The sequence below is a fragment of the Electrophorus electricus genome, chromosome 26, assembly GCF_013358815.1.
Source record: "Electrophorus electricus isolate fEleEle1 chromosome 26, fEleEle1.pri, whole genome shotgun sequence".
Taxonomy (NCBI): Eukaryota; Metazoa; Chordata; class Actinopteri; order Gymnotiformes; family Gymnotidae; genus Electrophorus; species Electrophorus electricus.
In genome coordinates this window covers 1540216-1555617 of record NC_049560.1, presented here as the reverse complement: position 1 = coordinate 1555617, position 15402 = coordinate 1540216, and the positions used below count along the sequence as shown (strand labels likewise).

Genomic DNA, 15402 nt, shown 5'->3' with positions numbered 1-15402 from the left:
AACCCAAACCATGTGCTCCCTCTGTATAAAATATACAAAAAGTGTCATTCTAGAAATGGTCCCATTTCCTAAGGGCAAGAATTAAAATTAGCAGTTTCACTTTGGTAGAGATTACCGGGTATGAGATTACCTGCTATGTTTTCCAGAAACTGTATACCTAAGACTATTTTTCCTTGTTTTGATTTACACCTTTCTATTTTCACAGATAAATGACACGCACAGCCCAATAATCACCTGAGCAACACAAGGAAAATCCTATTAAAATAGCAAGATGGCTATACCTGTCTTTCAATGGGGATTATAATGGGTCCGATTTGTGAGGGTAACTAAGTTTTAATACAGCCTTCACATATTGTTAACAGTAATTTTGATGTTTTAGTGCACGAGAAGTGGATTATCTTAAAATGAAATTTGAAAATGTCATTTCCATTAACCGATAGCGTCAAATTCCTCCTTTCAGGTTGGAGATGATAAGGAGGATCCTGCCACAGCTATTTAATGGTGGCTTTACCAAGAACTCGTCTGCTCAAGCGTTAATGGGCTGACATTAATACAGCTAGATAAATAAGAAGGTCAAAAAAAATTTCTGAGGACCACCATTATATAGGTTTCTCATACAGATAGTACCTGTCAATCAAAGTAAAAGAGTCCTTCACATGCTACATTTCTCCTTCAGTGTGGACATAAAAATATACTTATTCCTCTACAGGTAGAGGAGTCACTTTAGCCATCCTTTGCATCTCTATATGCTTGAAGAATCTATAGTGATTATGGCGCACTTTTGTAACACAATAAAAATGCAACAAACAAGCAAAAACTAAATATCTTTGTAGCTTCACATGCAATTAAAAATGTATGCAATTTGTCGAAACTGATATGATGAGCCTCAGAATTTTTAATTCCCTCTAAAATAATGAAAGCTTTGAAATGCTGTTAAAACACTGCAAAAGTAAAGGTAGGAATGTAGACGCTTGTGTGTGTGTGTGTGTGTGTGTGTGTGAGATTCAGACAGACAGGCAGAGAGACAGAGAGAGAGAGAGAGATAGATAGATAGATAGATAGATAGATAGATAGATAGATAGATAGATAGATAGATAGATAGATAGATAGCTTGGTGGGGGGGGGGGGGGGGGGCTCACTCCATGTGTCCTCAGACTAGGGCTCATCTGTCATTTGGAGTTCATCTATCCTGATGCATTTGCATTTAAACTCTCCAGCCTCACACTCTATTCATTTGTCGCTTGCGGATGTAGATTTAATTGTCCAGCTTTTTGAAGTTGTGAACTTTTAGTGGTGCAATAAATGCATAATACAATTGATATAGCTACCTATTTTCAAACACATGCGAAGTATTCCAACTAACATCTCGAAATTGTAAAAGAGTTGACAGCTTAGCTATTCTAGGTAGTTAGCTAGCCATCGAACCGCGTACCCACGTTCATCATAAACGCCAACAACCTCTGCTATTTACAACAACTAAATCTGCTATTCTTTCTTGGAATTACCTCTGTAAATGGAAAAATATATAATACAATACAGGGTTAGATTAAACCAAATGTATGTGTTTCTCAAACCTTTTGGGAGCAAATAGAAAAGGAATACATGGAACCAAAATGTGTGAACGCAATAACATTAGGCTCTCTGGGTACATCGGCAAGCTGTGGCGATCAGTAGGACAGTCGCTTCTACCTGTACTACCTTCCTTGCATTAAGCTGAGAATGTCTTTAATTTTTTGTCTGTTGCACTGTCAAGTGCCACTAAATCGCAGCGCCATGCCGCCTACTCTCATGGGAAATTTAATGGTCGCCTGTTGCTTTGTCGTGTCCTAGTGTGAACAAACGGTAACCGTAGCGGTTTGGCTTCGATACACAGATACTGGGATATCGAAGTTGTCACAAAATCAAAACCCCTGTTTCACGCAAGGTTGCGTAGTAATACGCTCAGTACACACTAGCACCTGGCCGTCAGGGCGTGTAGGATATGTGCGCATGCGGTATGCGCACACGTGGCGAATATATTAAGTGCGAGACCAAAATATGGACGCTTTAAAATTAATTGCTCCGCTGGGCAGACATGTAATACCTCGCAGAATGCCACAGACAAGAATGAGCAGCTGTACTGTAGAATAGCCTCCTCTGTCCCTCTATTAAGCATCAGATCATCAATTATTCACCATCATCGCGAGGCATTATTCAACAGCATGATTAATTTTTTAAGATAGCAGGAGGTAGCACAAAACATAAAAAGGGAGCTTTATAAAATATCTTGGAGGAAAAATGCAGTGTTCTGGACAGAGGTGGTGGGGGAAAATAAACAATTAGTATCAGTATTTAGCGAAATAATTCTTAAAGTAAAATGGGCTGCTTTTAGTTCTGTGTAACACCAATACAGGGCAATAAAGACATGAGCTACAAAGTTTCTCAACAAAAATGATACCTCTGAAAGTGTGGTGAATTTACTGAAGTGATTTATTCAGGAACACACTTAGAAATGTCTTTAGAAATCTCCAGTCTGTGCTGCTTGAATAAGCCAAATAAGCTTTTTTTGGCCATCTAGAATGAGTTTTTTCAAAACAGAACAAAGAAACTGTGATGTCTTGGTGTGAGATGGAGTGCGTGCACAAGACAGCAAATCATTTGAAAATCTGGAGACAAAGGGAGAGGGTGTAGTCTGCTCCCTCAGAGAAATCAGTTGTCAGGTCTAAATCTCTCCTGACAACACAACCAGCAGTTAATGCTGCCTGCTAAACCTGACAGTACGATATTGACCTTTTTCAAAGGCACCAAGAAAACTCAGAGGCCATTAGCTCCTGGATTCAAACTCTGGATTGTTTTTGCATGCTAAAAATGACATGGCTATTGAAAACTCATGCCCATATTCCCCTCTGTGCTACTACACACACAATGTGTAAGTTATTTTTGAGTGAAGTCTTCATGAATATCTCCAACTTTTTTCCAACAGTGCTACTCAGGTACGAAATTGTGCCTGGAATGGGTGCTTGAGTGCTTTCTGTAACTTCAGATGTTAACAGGGAAATCAAAATTTAAAAAATACAGAAGGGGTTTTACTTCTTGGGGGGTTTATGGAGGGTTTGGGGGTTGTCTCCATTTACATACCATATATCCTGTACTGGTTATCATAACAAAGACAACTATGGTGAAGTGTCTTTCTGACCCAGGGTTAGAAGTTGCTAATATCTTGGAAAACTTCTAGTTCTAAAATGCAAGCACTGGTTTTGCAATAAAGATTTAACATATCTCATTGTCTTCCAAATTTCCTGTCCTAAAGAAATTCTGCATTAGACTTCCCTGGCTGCTACACTTCCTGTATACCTTCAAGAAAAAATATTTAGATGATCTTTTTTATTGTATAATGCAGATTAACTTATTGGGAACAGACATAATGTTGTATAAATACTTTTTTAAAATTCTCTTCAGGCCAAGATCACACTGCATCTGTACTGAGCCAGCCTCTTTCACCTCCCTATTAGTGAATCACCGCCTGCATGCAATTGTTTATCCAAGTAGGCAGTCGATGAAATCTAGAGGAGCAAAATATGATCCAAAATGACATATTAATATTGATTAATTTGCTACAAGTCTTAACGGCCTCCTACCTCCTAACACCAAAAAAAAAAAGAATCTGCACACACCATTTTTTGTTAATTGTCACCTAAATAATGCAAATCAAAGAGCATTAAAAGCGAGTTGTTCAGTAGAGAGAAAGAAAGTGGGTTACAGGAGCAGGCCGCTGAAGACCCGCTCCGCCTTTCCGATGGATCCGGTTTCATTGTGTGCGGTGATCTCTTTCTGCGAGGTCTTTAGGCTTAAGACGGTTGGGGGTGTGGGGGTGGGAGAGGGGATGGGGGGAGGAGCCAGCGCGGTGTTTCTTCCCGGATCGTTAGCTTCATTAACATGTGTTAACCAATGCTGCCATCGGTGTAATTGAGATGCAAACTGTCCCGCATTGGATTACTGTGTGTGTGGGGCAGTCTAGCCTGGTTCTGCTAGTAACTATTTGAAAGCTACAGAGGGCTTATTAATCTGTAGCTACGCCACAATGGGAAATCTTTTAAACACCACACCGCTGCTTCTTTATTGACTAAGAACAAGTTTTGATGCGACTCACTTCATATAACGGAGTCATTGAATGAGGACAATGAGGTTTAGTGCGTGCCAGTCAATATAATAAGCAGAATGAAATTCTCCTGGTCACATATGGTAAATCGGAAATGTACCAGAAATTTGATTTGAACAGTACCACTGTATGCCCCATAAATGCTATTGACGCAAAGCTTTTTTCATGAAGCACGAGAAATATGGGCAATTTAGAGAAGTGCAGTCCTGTCACGCTCGCCTTGGCAGCCTTTACCATGGCTACGTTTCATACCAACAAAATGGCACACTTTACAGGGAACCACCCAGACATTTCTTAAAATGGGTCAGAAAATAGCCCACCTTAGCCTCACACCATAGCTTGAACTATGCTGATGCGTACACGTGTGATGGAGCCGGTATCACACAGCCCCTTATACAGCACGTACTGCATGTGACCCAGAAAAGGCTGGGGGAATCCAGTGGCTTTAAGGAGTGGAGTCACGTTGGTGACCACTGTTCAGGGGAAACGACCTCCCTTCAATGGACCATGAATCCATCCAGGAATCAAAGCGCTCATCCTGCTGAGGAATCACGCCGAATGTAAATGGATTACCGGCAGCTTGAGCACCCTCTGCCACCAGGAGCCCAGCCGCAGTCGTAGCAGTCTCTCGGCTCCTCCTATCTTTTCCCCTTTCCTGTTGCCCCCTCCTCTCCTCTCCTCATCTGTCCTGTCCTCGTCTCTTGTCGGCGCCGTTCTTGGGATGTTTTTCCAGTCACAGGCCAAAGCCGTTCGACGTGACTCCGTCACAATCAGACTGGAGTGCCAAGAGAACAGGCAGGATGACACCGCAACTGTTTGAAAATGCAATTCAATTCAGGCGGGCGTTCTAACATCCAGGGTCGGTCATGGATTGAAAGCATGAGACAAACACAGAAGGCCTTGGCTCAGAAAAGCTTTGTGGGTCCAGCAAGAGCGGGGCATACGTAATTCAACTACTGATACATGCTGTTCATAAAGACTTGGTTTTCGATTTTTGCCTTTTGTCCCTGACAAAGTCAGTCTGCCGCCTATCTTGGTATTGTTACTGCAGTGAAGTGTAAACATGTGTCGGCTACAAACACTAGAACTCAATGAGAGAACGGATTCATTTAGGTAACAGCTTGCTGTGACAGAATAATGCCCTTACAACAGTGTCTGTGTTTTTTCAAGACATCATTTGCTCTGTGCAAAATCTATTGCTGTGTTATCCAGAGAGAGCAACCATTTGGAGTATTAGAATGTGTTAAGCTCAAGCAATACAACAATCTCCAATTGTAAGATTAATATGAGTTTAGCTAAGGTAATTGTTTTGACGGAGCCTGCAATTCTTCCTATGCCAGGAAAACAAGGGAGTTTCTTGTCAGCATAAGCAATTGTAGAAACAAACACACAACATCATCCCACAAAACAGAGAGACAAGAAACCCAGTTTCCATATGTATTCTGTGACAACCCCTACAAATCTTTATCATGCCCCACAAACAGTTATGAAGCACATGACACACACACACACACACACACACACACACACACACACACACACACACACACACACATACTTACACAATTCTGCAACAAAGCAGTGTTTCTATCAGATACTATCGAGCGTGTTTCCATCTCTCTCTTAATTGCACTAAAGTAACCAGACACACGACTGGGAGACCTTGGAAGCTGGAGAAACATTCCGGCTAGATCTTATCAAACCACAAAAAACAAAAACAAAAAAAAAACGGAAATACACATAAGAATGTTTTTCTTTTGCAGACAGGGCTATCTGGCCAGCCCAGAGGACACTGGCTTTGGGCGTTTTTGGAGCCGTCTCATGCCCGTTCAGGCTGGTCTCACCACTAAACAGCTCCATCTGACGACAGACAAAAACCCATCAGCCAGCAGCACCACGAGGCGGAGAGGAGCCATATGTCTGCCATAGTGTACTGAGAGCAAGAATTCTGAAGAGCAGTCAGTATGCAAGAAAATGACGTGCTTAGTAAATCAATCTTTGCACTATACCCAAAAGAGCCACTTTATAAATATTTTTAAATTATTTAACATGCACAACTTTGCTATTGATTAAAAAAGGGAATATTCTTATTATCAATTTAGGGTGACTAAGAAGTCACATTGCCATCCAAATTCAAACTAAGGATTTTAATATTTGATATTTTCTTCAATACATACACAGGTCCATGGTTAAACAAGCATTTGGATTAGGACATTACAATTTACTTGCAAACACATTTTAAGAAAGATCATTGGAATTCTATAGTAGAAACAAGGGTGCATACAATGACAAATTTATGAAAATTAAATTCACAATTTTTTTTATAAAAACAAGCAAACCATATTTAAATGGTTTTATGAGTGATCAGAGCAAATTATCACCCAAACACCTGAGCCTGTTTGAATTTAACACCTGTTTGAATTTAATTTAACTGCGACCCAAACACATGAGTATACAGCACCTATTTAAATTAAATTTGACTTCCACCAAAACACCTGAGTATATATATATGCACAGAGAGATATACACTAGTGCACTAGGTGCTCTGTCACATTCCTCCTAAAACATCCACAAACATGCAAAAAATTATATATATATATATATATATATATATATATATATATATATATATATATATATATATATATATATATATACACACACACATACATATATACACACACACACACACACACACACACACTTCATTTTTAATTTCCACATAAAAGTAAAAAACCATATTGTTCTACTGTTCTACAATTAGGGGAGCCTGCAATGCTTTTTGGGTTCAAAGCAAAGTGGAGCCTGAAAACCAGCATCCTGTAGCGGATTGTGAAGTTCCAGTCACCATGTGTCGACGCGAACAGCAGCACCTTTCAGTTGACTTAACTGCACTTACATCACAACAGTCCTCTGGTAGGGAGTTGAGGGGAATGAGAATGCACTGTCCATTTGAAAAGGTTTCACACTGCTATCATGGAATGCTTCGAATTTTTCCGTTTCGCGCTTGGCCCGCTACCCAAAGCGCCAATTAACCAACACATCCCAGAGGGCCTCGGAAAAGAAATGCACTATGGATCGTGGAGTTATCTTTCAAATGCTGGGAAGCAACGGGGCTGCTAAAGATGGGTTTTTATCACTTGCCATCACACTTTGTAAAGTTAATGGTCCCCCTCTCATAGCGTCCTTCTTATGTTTCAACCAGAGAGCCCGGGAATACGCACAACAGCCGTACACACCTACAAGAGGGCTACTTTTATTAGGCCTCTGAACTGCTTGTCAGTTCATGATTTGTCCTGTACTCGTCACAAAGGAAAAATTACAGTCGAGCTCAGGTGGGACTACATTTCACCTCGGGGCTGGCTGGCTGATTGAAACGGGCCTGTCTGAAGTGACACTGGCCCTTCAGTTCCTGGAAATTCCTCTGAGTCGACGGCATGGCCAGCCCCCCTCCCATGTAGGCCCTGTCCCACCCTGTGGGGAGGACAGCGTCTCTCTTCTAGGAAAGAGGCAGCAGGTGCAGGAATGCCAGTTGTCCGGTTCGCTCTCACCCACGCTACGGTCAAGATGACAATCAGAGAGGTAGTCATTCACTGGAACCCCTTTCCAGACCTGCCTCTGCACAATGCCTCTTTGTCTGGGCTAGCTTTCTCGGGCCTCCGTGTTTACCAGCCGGCTGCAGGAAACAAGAATCCAGACAAAAAAAAACCCCAAAAAACTCAGTAAAGATAAATCTTGCGCTCATCCAGTTTGTTTGAGAAAGAGCAGTAAATATAAGCCCTGTCACCTTTCTGCAACTTGCGTATGAGTAATTGTGTCAAATGAGCAGGGGAGAGCGCTCAGAACACATTAACACTGACAAGCCCCATTCCAGCCAAATGAACAGGTTAACCGTGACAGCGTGTGCAACGCATGGAACAGTTCCCTATCGGGGAGATCAGCGCTAGGCCGAGGAGTAATGACTGCTCCTCGCGCGTAATTAACTTCGAGCGGCAACCTCGTTGTTGGTCGGAATTAAATTCCTCAGCGTTATGCAAAGCGGCGGCGCGCCACCAAAGCTGATCAATGGAGACGTCTCCGTGGGCCATGGTACGAACCTCCCTCAGGTGTTTGCTGCAGACTACTTATTATCTAATCAGGCAAAAGAAATAAAACATTGCTTTACAGTGTCCTGAGAGTAAATACTAGTGCACTCAGGCCTTAAGCTTTGTATAGAGGGAGGGGAAGAGACGTGTCTAAAATTCAGCGATGCTAATGAAGCAACACTTCACTCCTCTAAGATCAGGGCATGATATCGATGCACAACAAAAATGCTGTTAACAGAAGACCTAACGATGCCTCCCGACACAGCACTGTTCACTTACAAGTATATTCTCTGCTCTAGAAAGAGCTCCCTGTTTTGAATAAAATACACAGACACTCGCACACACACACACACACACACACACCCATTATAATATATATATATATATATATATATATATAACAAAAAAGGACAACATCCAGAAGTATCAACATCTGTACAACTCCATGAGGAGGTAATCGAACCAAACAAAAGGAGCCATTGTTAGGGTGAAACGTGTGTGCAGTTGATAAGACCATGAACATAACCACCAGGCCCAAGCATGTCTCTTCTGTTAGCTGCATTTATTACTCAAATCAACATGTCCTTGTATCCCTTAAAAACCTATAGATTCTTAAGGAGATGGATTTTCCTATATGGTAACAGCACAAAGCTGTTTCTGTAACTTGTTGGTTTGCATAAGTGGAGAAACACACTCTGGGCAATCTGTTTAAATGCTCTAGTGCGAGCTCGTCATCTGTTCAGTAAGCGCGAGGACTGGGAGGTTAATTTGTGCTCCCAAGCGGTGTAAAGCATCGGCGGCCTCTCCCTCCAGCTAAACCGTCGGTACTCTGACGGCAGCCCAAGGTGGAAAACCTCAAAGAGAGAGCTACTCGACACCTTGTTCTAGAGGTGCATTACGTATAATACCAAGCAGTAACCCACCCACATGCAAAAGCTGCATGCGATCTGAAGACAAGGAATTCAGACAATGGAAGGCAACCAGACTCTGGGTTTAAAATCCACAGCGATGGTATGACTGGCATTGCCAGGCCCGCGGTTGACGAGCAGACAGAGTCACTCTCGCTCCCGGCTTAGATTCCTCATTTTCAGGCATCTTATCTGTGGAGGGGATGAGCCTCCAGATAAAGTGAGCCTCCGGAGTGCTCAGAAAACAAAGCTTCTGATTACGGCAGGGTGACCAGCCATAGCCACACCAATAAAGCAGCACTGGAAGTCAACGAGAAAACGTCCGACATGGGGCCTGCTAAAGCACTTTGGGAAATGCAGGCATTCTCAATAAATGGCACTAAATGCACATTCTAAAAAGCTGAAGGTGTCATACCTTACACAATATATACATTTTTTTTAAGTTTTCAAATAAACTTCATTAAATATATTGTCTTCACAGAATACGCCTATAATTATCTATAATACCCAATACTTTCTAAGGATACATTTTAGAGTAAACCACAATCATTTAAAACTTCAAAAGACATTTTCTTTCCGTTTACTTTCCTTTTACTCACATCTGTCAAGGACAACGTTTTGGTGGGAAATTGCACTGCAGTCCAGCTCCCCTCACCGTACTGAAATAACAGGTCTGTCTCGTAGAAAATGGGCCTTTTAAGTGTGGATGTGATGCGCTGTGGTGTAATCCGCCAGAGACACAACCCCTTCTCCCTGGCAGCCTGCGAATTCTCACTGCCATCCGAGCCTCGCTCTGTCCCTCTCTACATATCCCTCTTCCCCTAAGCTGCTAGTGCACGGCCACAGACAGTCTTTACTTTCAGCCTTGGTTCTTTGCGTCTCTTCTGTGAAAGAGAAATTAAAAATTTTTAAGATAAGGACATGTCTTATTCATGTCTTATTCATATAAGTTCTGTGTTCCTGGAAATCTGAGGAACAAAATCTTCATTGGGCTTCATTTACATTTAAACACAAAACAGCATTTGTGTCTGAAGATTAATGAGTTTAATCTTTTATTTGAGACCAAAATTTGCATAATATAAATCAAATTATGCAATGTTTTAACAGTAAAAAATATTGATTTAGTGCAATGAAATCATTTTTTGAAAAATATAATTTATATCCTGAATTTTACTATTATGCTGTAACTTTATATTATTATTATTATTATTATTATTATTATTATTATTATTATTATTTGCCATTTTTGCTGCACTTTTAAACCACACAAAACAAACAAAAGTAATACCAGCAAGCCAGCAAAATAAAACCAGCAGCTGACAATAAGATGTAAATGCTTTCTCATAACAGACTCGTCCTTCTCTTTTAACCACCCTATGCTGCTCTGCTCCTGAAGCTAATTAAAGTGGCAGGCGATGAGTCTCTCCCCCTCTCTCTCTTTCTCTCTCTCTCTCACTTTGTGCCGTCTGAGAAGGTAAGCCGCCCCTCTGACATAAACGCTTTTTAGAAGCCCAGGCAAGTGTTCCACGTACAGGCAGAAAGGCCAGTGCCAGGGTCCTGAGTGTGATTACCAATCGTAAAATAAACCCTGTCGTATAAAAGGCTGTTTTTAGCCCACCAAATGCCCTGGTGCTTTAAGCCCAGCGTGTAAACCATGATGTTCGCCGCCTTTAAGCAGAGAAAAGGGGGCCTTGTTTATTTCCTTTAAAATGGTGAGCAGTTATCAGCACAGCATGGGTTCAAAACACTGCGTAAACAGGCGGCTGTGTAAAACCAGGGGAAAGAAGTGGCCTGATTTGAGATTATTGCATTGCACTGCGCATGGCCGAGCTGTAAGGAAGAAGCATTGATTGTGTTTAATCGTCTTTACCCCACTTCTGCGTCTGGGCTATTCCCTTTCCGGCGTGATCACACGCGCCCTCTCCGTGTTTCGGCACTGTAAGAGCAAGGCTACGCGGGAGTCAGGAGAAGTACCTCTCACGCACATATTTCACTTGAAGTGGCCACATTTCCCACTGGCCAGTGAGCTTACATACAATATGCTCATTAATAAATGTAGCAAGGTAAGCCTAACTGGACAATGTCTGAATCAGCAACATGTATCAGTATGGCGGCTTGCGGTTATTATTTGGGTCACCAATGCAAATGATATCAGGGCTAGACAAATGTCTCATGGTGTGGTCCCAGAAGCCACATCCTTATGCCATGCCAACAAAGGCAAAAAAATAAATAAATAAAAGATGGCTCTCTGTATTCTAGAGCCGATCTACCGTTCTACTTCTGTTCATGTCCATGTGTCCTGGATTCAATTCTGAATGAGCATGGTTGGGAGTTTAACAATAAGTGCCATATCTCTGGCGTCTTTGCCCAGTTGATTTCACAGTAGGTGCTGCATTGCCTTGTCTATGCATATTTCCACATATCAATGTGCAGGGAACATGAAATACTAAATACACACCCCGTGATATGGAACATATGGTGATTATCTTTAAATCAAGATAGTAACTCACAAATCACGCTTTAAAAAACATTAATCTCCTGGAAATTCTACAGAGGAGGACTTCGCTGAGAAATGCTCACTATACAAAAGTGGTAACAGGTCTTAAAGAAAAATACACAGGGCCTACCCTGAACTAGAGAGATACAATACATTCCCAATGGCACCATTTGGATCACTATATCAGTGCACCATGCTTGGATGGAGCAAAGCTCACAGAGTTCCAGTCCCAGCAAACACCATTCAGCTCGAGTTTAAAGAAAGGCAGCAGGTCATTTAACAATGAATGATCCTTTGGATAGCAAAGGAAAGGGGGCCTTTTGAAAGACATATTTACACTGCCTTAAAACTGAGCCTACACATGCACAATCTGTGTGTGACGACAAATGAACTGATCTCATGTAACTCATCAGTCACTTTACCCTTTTCGACAATATGTATCAAGCTTATCGATGGAGAGAAAGGAAAACAGACCCAAGGAAAATTTCCTTTGAAATGAATGGGATGGGACGGTGTTTTCAGAAACACAAAGAATGAGAGAAACCAACGGCATGACCCCCCCCCCCCCTCCATTCTGCCCCCTCCCACTCTATGGGCCCCTGTTTAAACTAATAGGCACGGGCTGAAGGTTCCCCTATTGAAATGGTGCTGGGACAACTTTGAAATGCTAATAGTACAGCTTCAAACAGTGGACATTCACACGTGCATGAATTCAAAACATTTAAGGCCAGAGTGTGTCTACAAAAATCCAGGCACAGGGAAATATGAGCGGCACAGAATTTAACATAAAAATCTGCCTCAGATGCCATATGGTAGTACTTAGTAGGTGTGCAAGTGAAAATTCTCTTTTTTTCAGTCATTTTTAATTTTTGAGTAAACATAATTCATGTTAGATGATTTGGTGTTTTGCACAGTATTTAGTATACTAAATATATATACACTTATATATATATATATATATATATATATATATATATATATATATATATATATATATATATATATACTTTATATATAATCTAAAGCAATAACTACATATAAGAAAATAAAATTAAATATAAGTATCCTATTTTTTTAAATTAAGATCTAGTTTTTCTTTGATAGTTTCACATGGAAAATAACAAGCCACCACTCCTATTATTCTTTTCCCAGTTAAATTTGTTATGAATAACTTAATTTTCACGTTATTTAAATACAGAATGAATGACTTTTTAGTGTTTGTGACTGTGCTGCGCAAGATCTCACCGAACCTCTGTAGCCTAGATTAAATCCAATTAGACTTCAGTTTTGGTTTCACACCTCCCATGTACAGAACTCCTAAATCCACCATCGACCACTTCCTTTACTGCGATTTACTGCTAGTTTATACTAATAATTAATCCGTAAACGTGAAATATTCTAAATAGCTATATCCCTTCCTGTGCACTGATGCACCGTTAGGAACCAGACACGAGCACAGTCTCGCACAGCTCACGAGCTTTCTCAGCGGTTAACACTTGGTTGACGGTAATGTGGGTTAATAATCAACGTAACCTATATGTTTTAATTTAAGTCCCTAATGTCACAGCATTGGCAAACTTTCCCTAGTAAGCTTTAGATATCTTAATTTAGAGATATAACCTTCAAGAATTTTCGAACTTATTAGGCTCCTGTTTAAACCCACTGCTACCCACTGTAGCCGCACCGATGTATTAAGTTTAGACGTTTAAAACGCGACTGCTTTTAAATTACGGCCAAGTTCTGACAAGGCCTCAATTTCACAACCGAACTAAACTCGAGAAGATTCGCTTAACAACAAAAAATGATGAAGGTCGCCAAAATTATGACATTGCCCAAACCTAAAAGATAACGGCAACAAACAGACCTCTGCAGGAATAAACAATTTAATGACGATTTTAAGGACAGAATTTCCAAGAAAATGGTTCTATGGGTTTGGGTTCATATGAACTCGCCCTTCGCTCTAATAGTTTCCATTCCTACTCGCTGAGAGCAAGAGAGATGGCAGCCGACCAAATCAATCCACATCTGGTTGTGTTTTGATTAACTATTTCTCAATTAGCCATGGTACCCCTTTCGATCATTTTAATTACTCTAAACAGAGCAGGTTTGTTCATTTAAAGCAATTTAAACGCAGTCGTGCTCTTTTCCTTTTATACTAACGTTCTACGCAGGTCGGTGATTTATTTGTGGAGCAAAAAAGTTAAACACACAGTCTTAGTGCATGATTGATATCATGATCTGACAACCTGAAAGCGGGGCAGAGTCCTGTTAATTCATTCTAGTGTGATGGCACAGTAGAAAAGTTTCTGTACGCAAACTAAACTTGAAGACGTATGGCCCCGCCGGGATTTTAAAAAAAGAAGGGCAACCTCGGACAATGATTGTGGGAGGAAATTAAATAAATAAATGGACTCTTACCTCTCTGAGAGATCGGTCGGTCAGTTTCAAAAATATGACGGGAAACGTCTAATCAGATGGACAGTGGAGGCAAATGGAGCTCCTCCGTGGCTCAATGCACGACCAGCAGCGATGAAGAGCTCGGAGGCTGTGATGCATGCTCAGCGTCTCTGGGACAGATAGCGTCTTGTCGGACGCGCGGTCGCTCGGACTCTTCACATTCCCGCAGACAGTTCACAGTCCAGTGACAGTGCACTGTTCACCTATGACTTTGAGTTCTAGTAGAGCATTCAACCTCAGCTCCCCTCTTCTTTACGGGTTTTGACTGAGAGAAAGATGCAGTGAAGTAAATAAAGGGGAACCAGTCATCCACCGAGAACCTGTGCTCTAGATCTTTTCGTCAACTGAGGAAAAACACAAAAACAAAGGAAAAAGAATAAAGCCCGTCTTCTTTGTTTATTTCAATCCTGTTAGCGCTTTTCTGTAACGTGTAAGTCTCTGTGAAACCGGTGTTTCAACAGCTTTCATCTGAAGCGAATCCTGCTTTCTGCGCTGAACAGCCCAACATAGGGGAACGGGTTTCCAAAAGGTAAGGTAGAGCTAGTGCAGAGTCGAAAGCAAGCTGGATTCTGCAGGAGATGTCTGCTAGTAAGCTGCCATCAAAACCTGACATGGATTCCTTGACCTGACGGAACTGGACCTTGCCGCGGCCAAAGAAACTTATCGTATGAACATATTATCATGTTCAGCAAGAGTAATGCTCTGCTTTTTAGCCCCGACTGTCGTGAAAGAAGATTAGAGAGAGCAAAGTAGGAAAGTGAAGTAGATTATCTAGAAATATATGCCACTATTGGCAATTTTCCACTCCATTTGAGCTACTGCGTGCCCTTCTTTGGGGCATTGGAGACTCAGTCCCTCTCTCACAGTAGGCAGTCCGGTCTATTCAACCAATGACTGCAGACATTTTCTTGCTGTAACTCTAGTATGCATCAAAAAGAAGAGGCAGAAAAGTGCAGGTTGCTTTTTTTCTAAACTTGACCTCAATCAGAAACAGAAAGACTGAAGCTACACTGCTGTGCACGAAGCCAAGGAGTGCACAACACCTTTAAAAATGCTAATGCTGCTCATCTCTTTCAAAAACACAAATTTAAATATCGCCGTTTGAAATGACAGATGAAAATGTTTACCATTATTCAATTTCTCTGAAACACCTCAGAAGAAATTACATATCATACATACAGTGGAAGACCATTTACAAATGGTCAAATAAAACAAGGCCAGAGTAGACTAGAGAAAGATATAAACCAGTTGTTTCATTGGATCACTATTTTCACATTTTATCTGAAAAAGCCTTATGTGCAGAGTTGCTATACACCT

At 41.2% G+C, this 15402-nt stretch overlaps 1 protein-coding gene across 24 annotated transcripts in view; it reads right to left on the bottom strand.

Annotated features, from left to right (window-relative positions):
* adgrl2a (adhesion G protein-coupled receptor L2a) overlaps positions 1-14805 on the bottom strand; it is an 80557-nt gene extending 65752 nt beyond the window's left edge. For 18 of the 24 annotated variants that reach the window (XM_027017354.2, XM_027017358.2, XM_027017356.2 and 15 more), the window contains exon 1: positions 14047-14805. The gene's annotated coding sequence lies outside the window, so the exon portion shown is untranslated. The remainder of the gene's footprint in view (positions 1-14046) is intronic. The other 6 variants (XR_003411110.2, XM_027017375.2, XM_027017376.2 and 3 more) reach the window with 1 other exon arrangement.
* Positions 14806-15402: the final 597 nt, after the last annotated feature.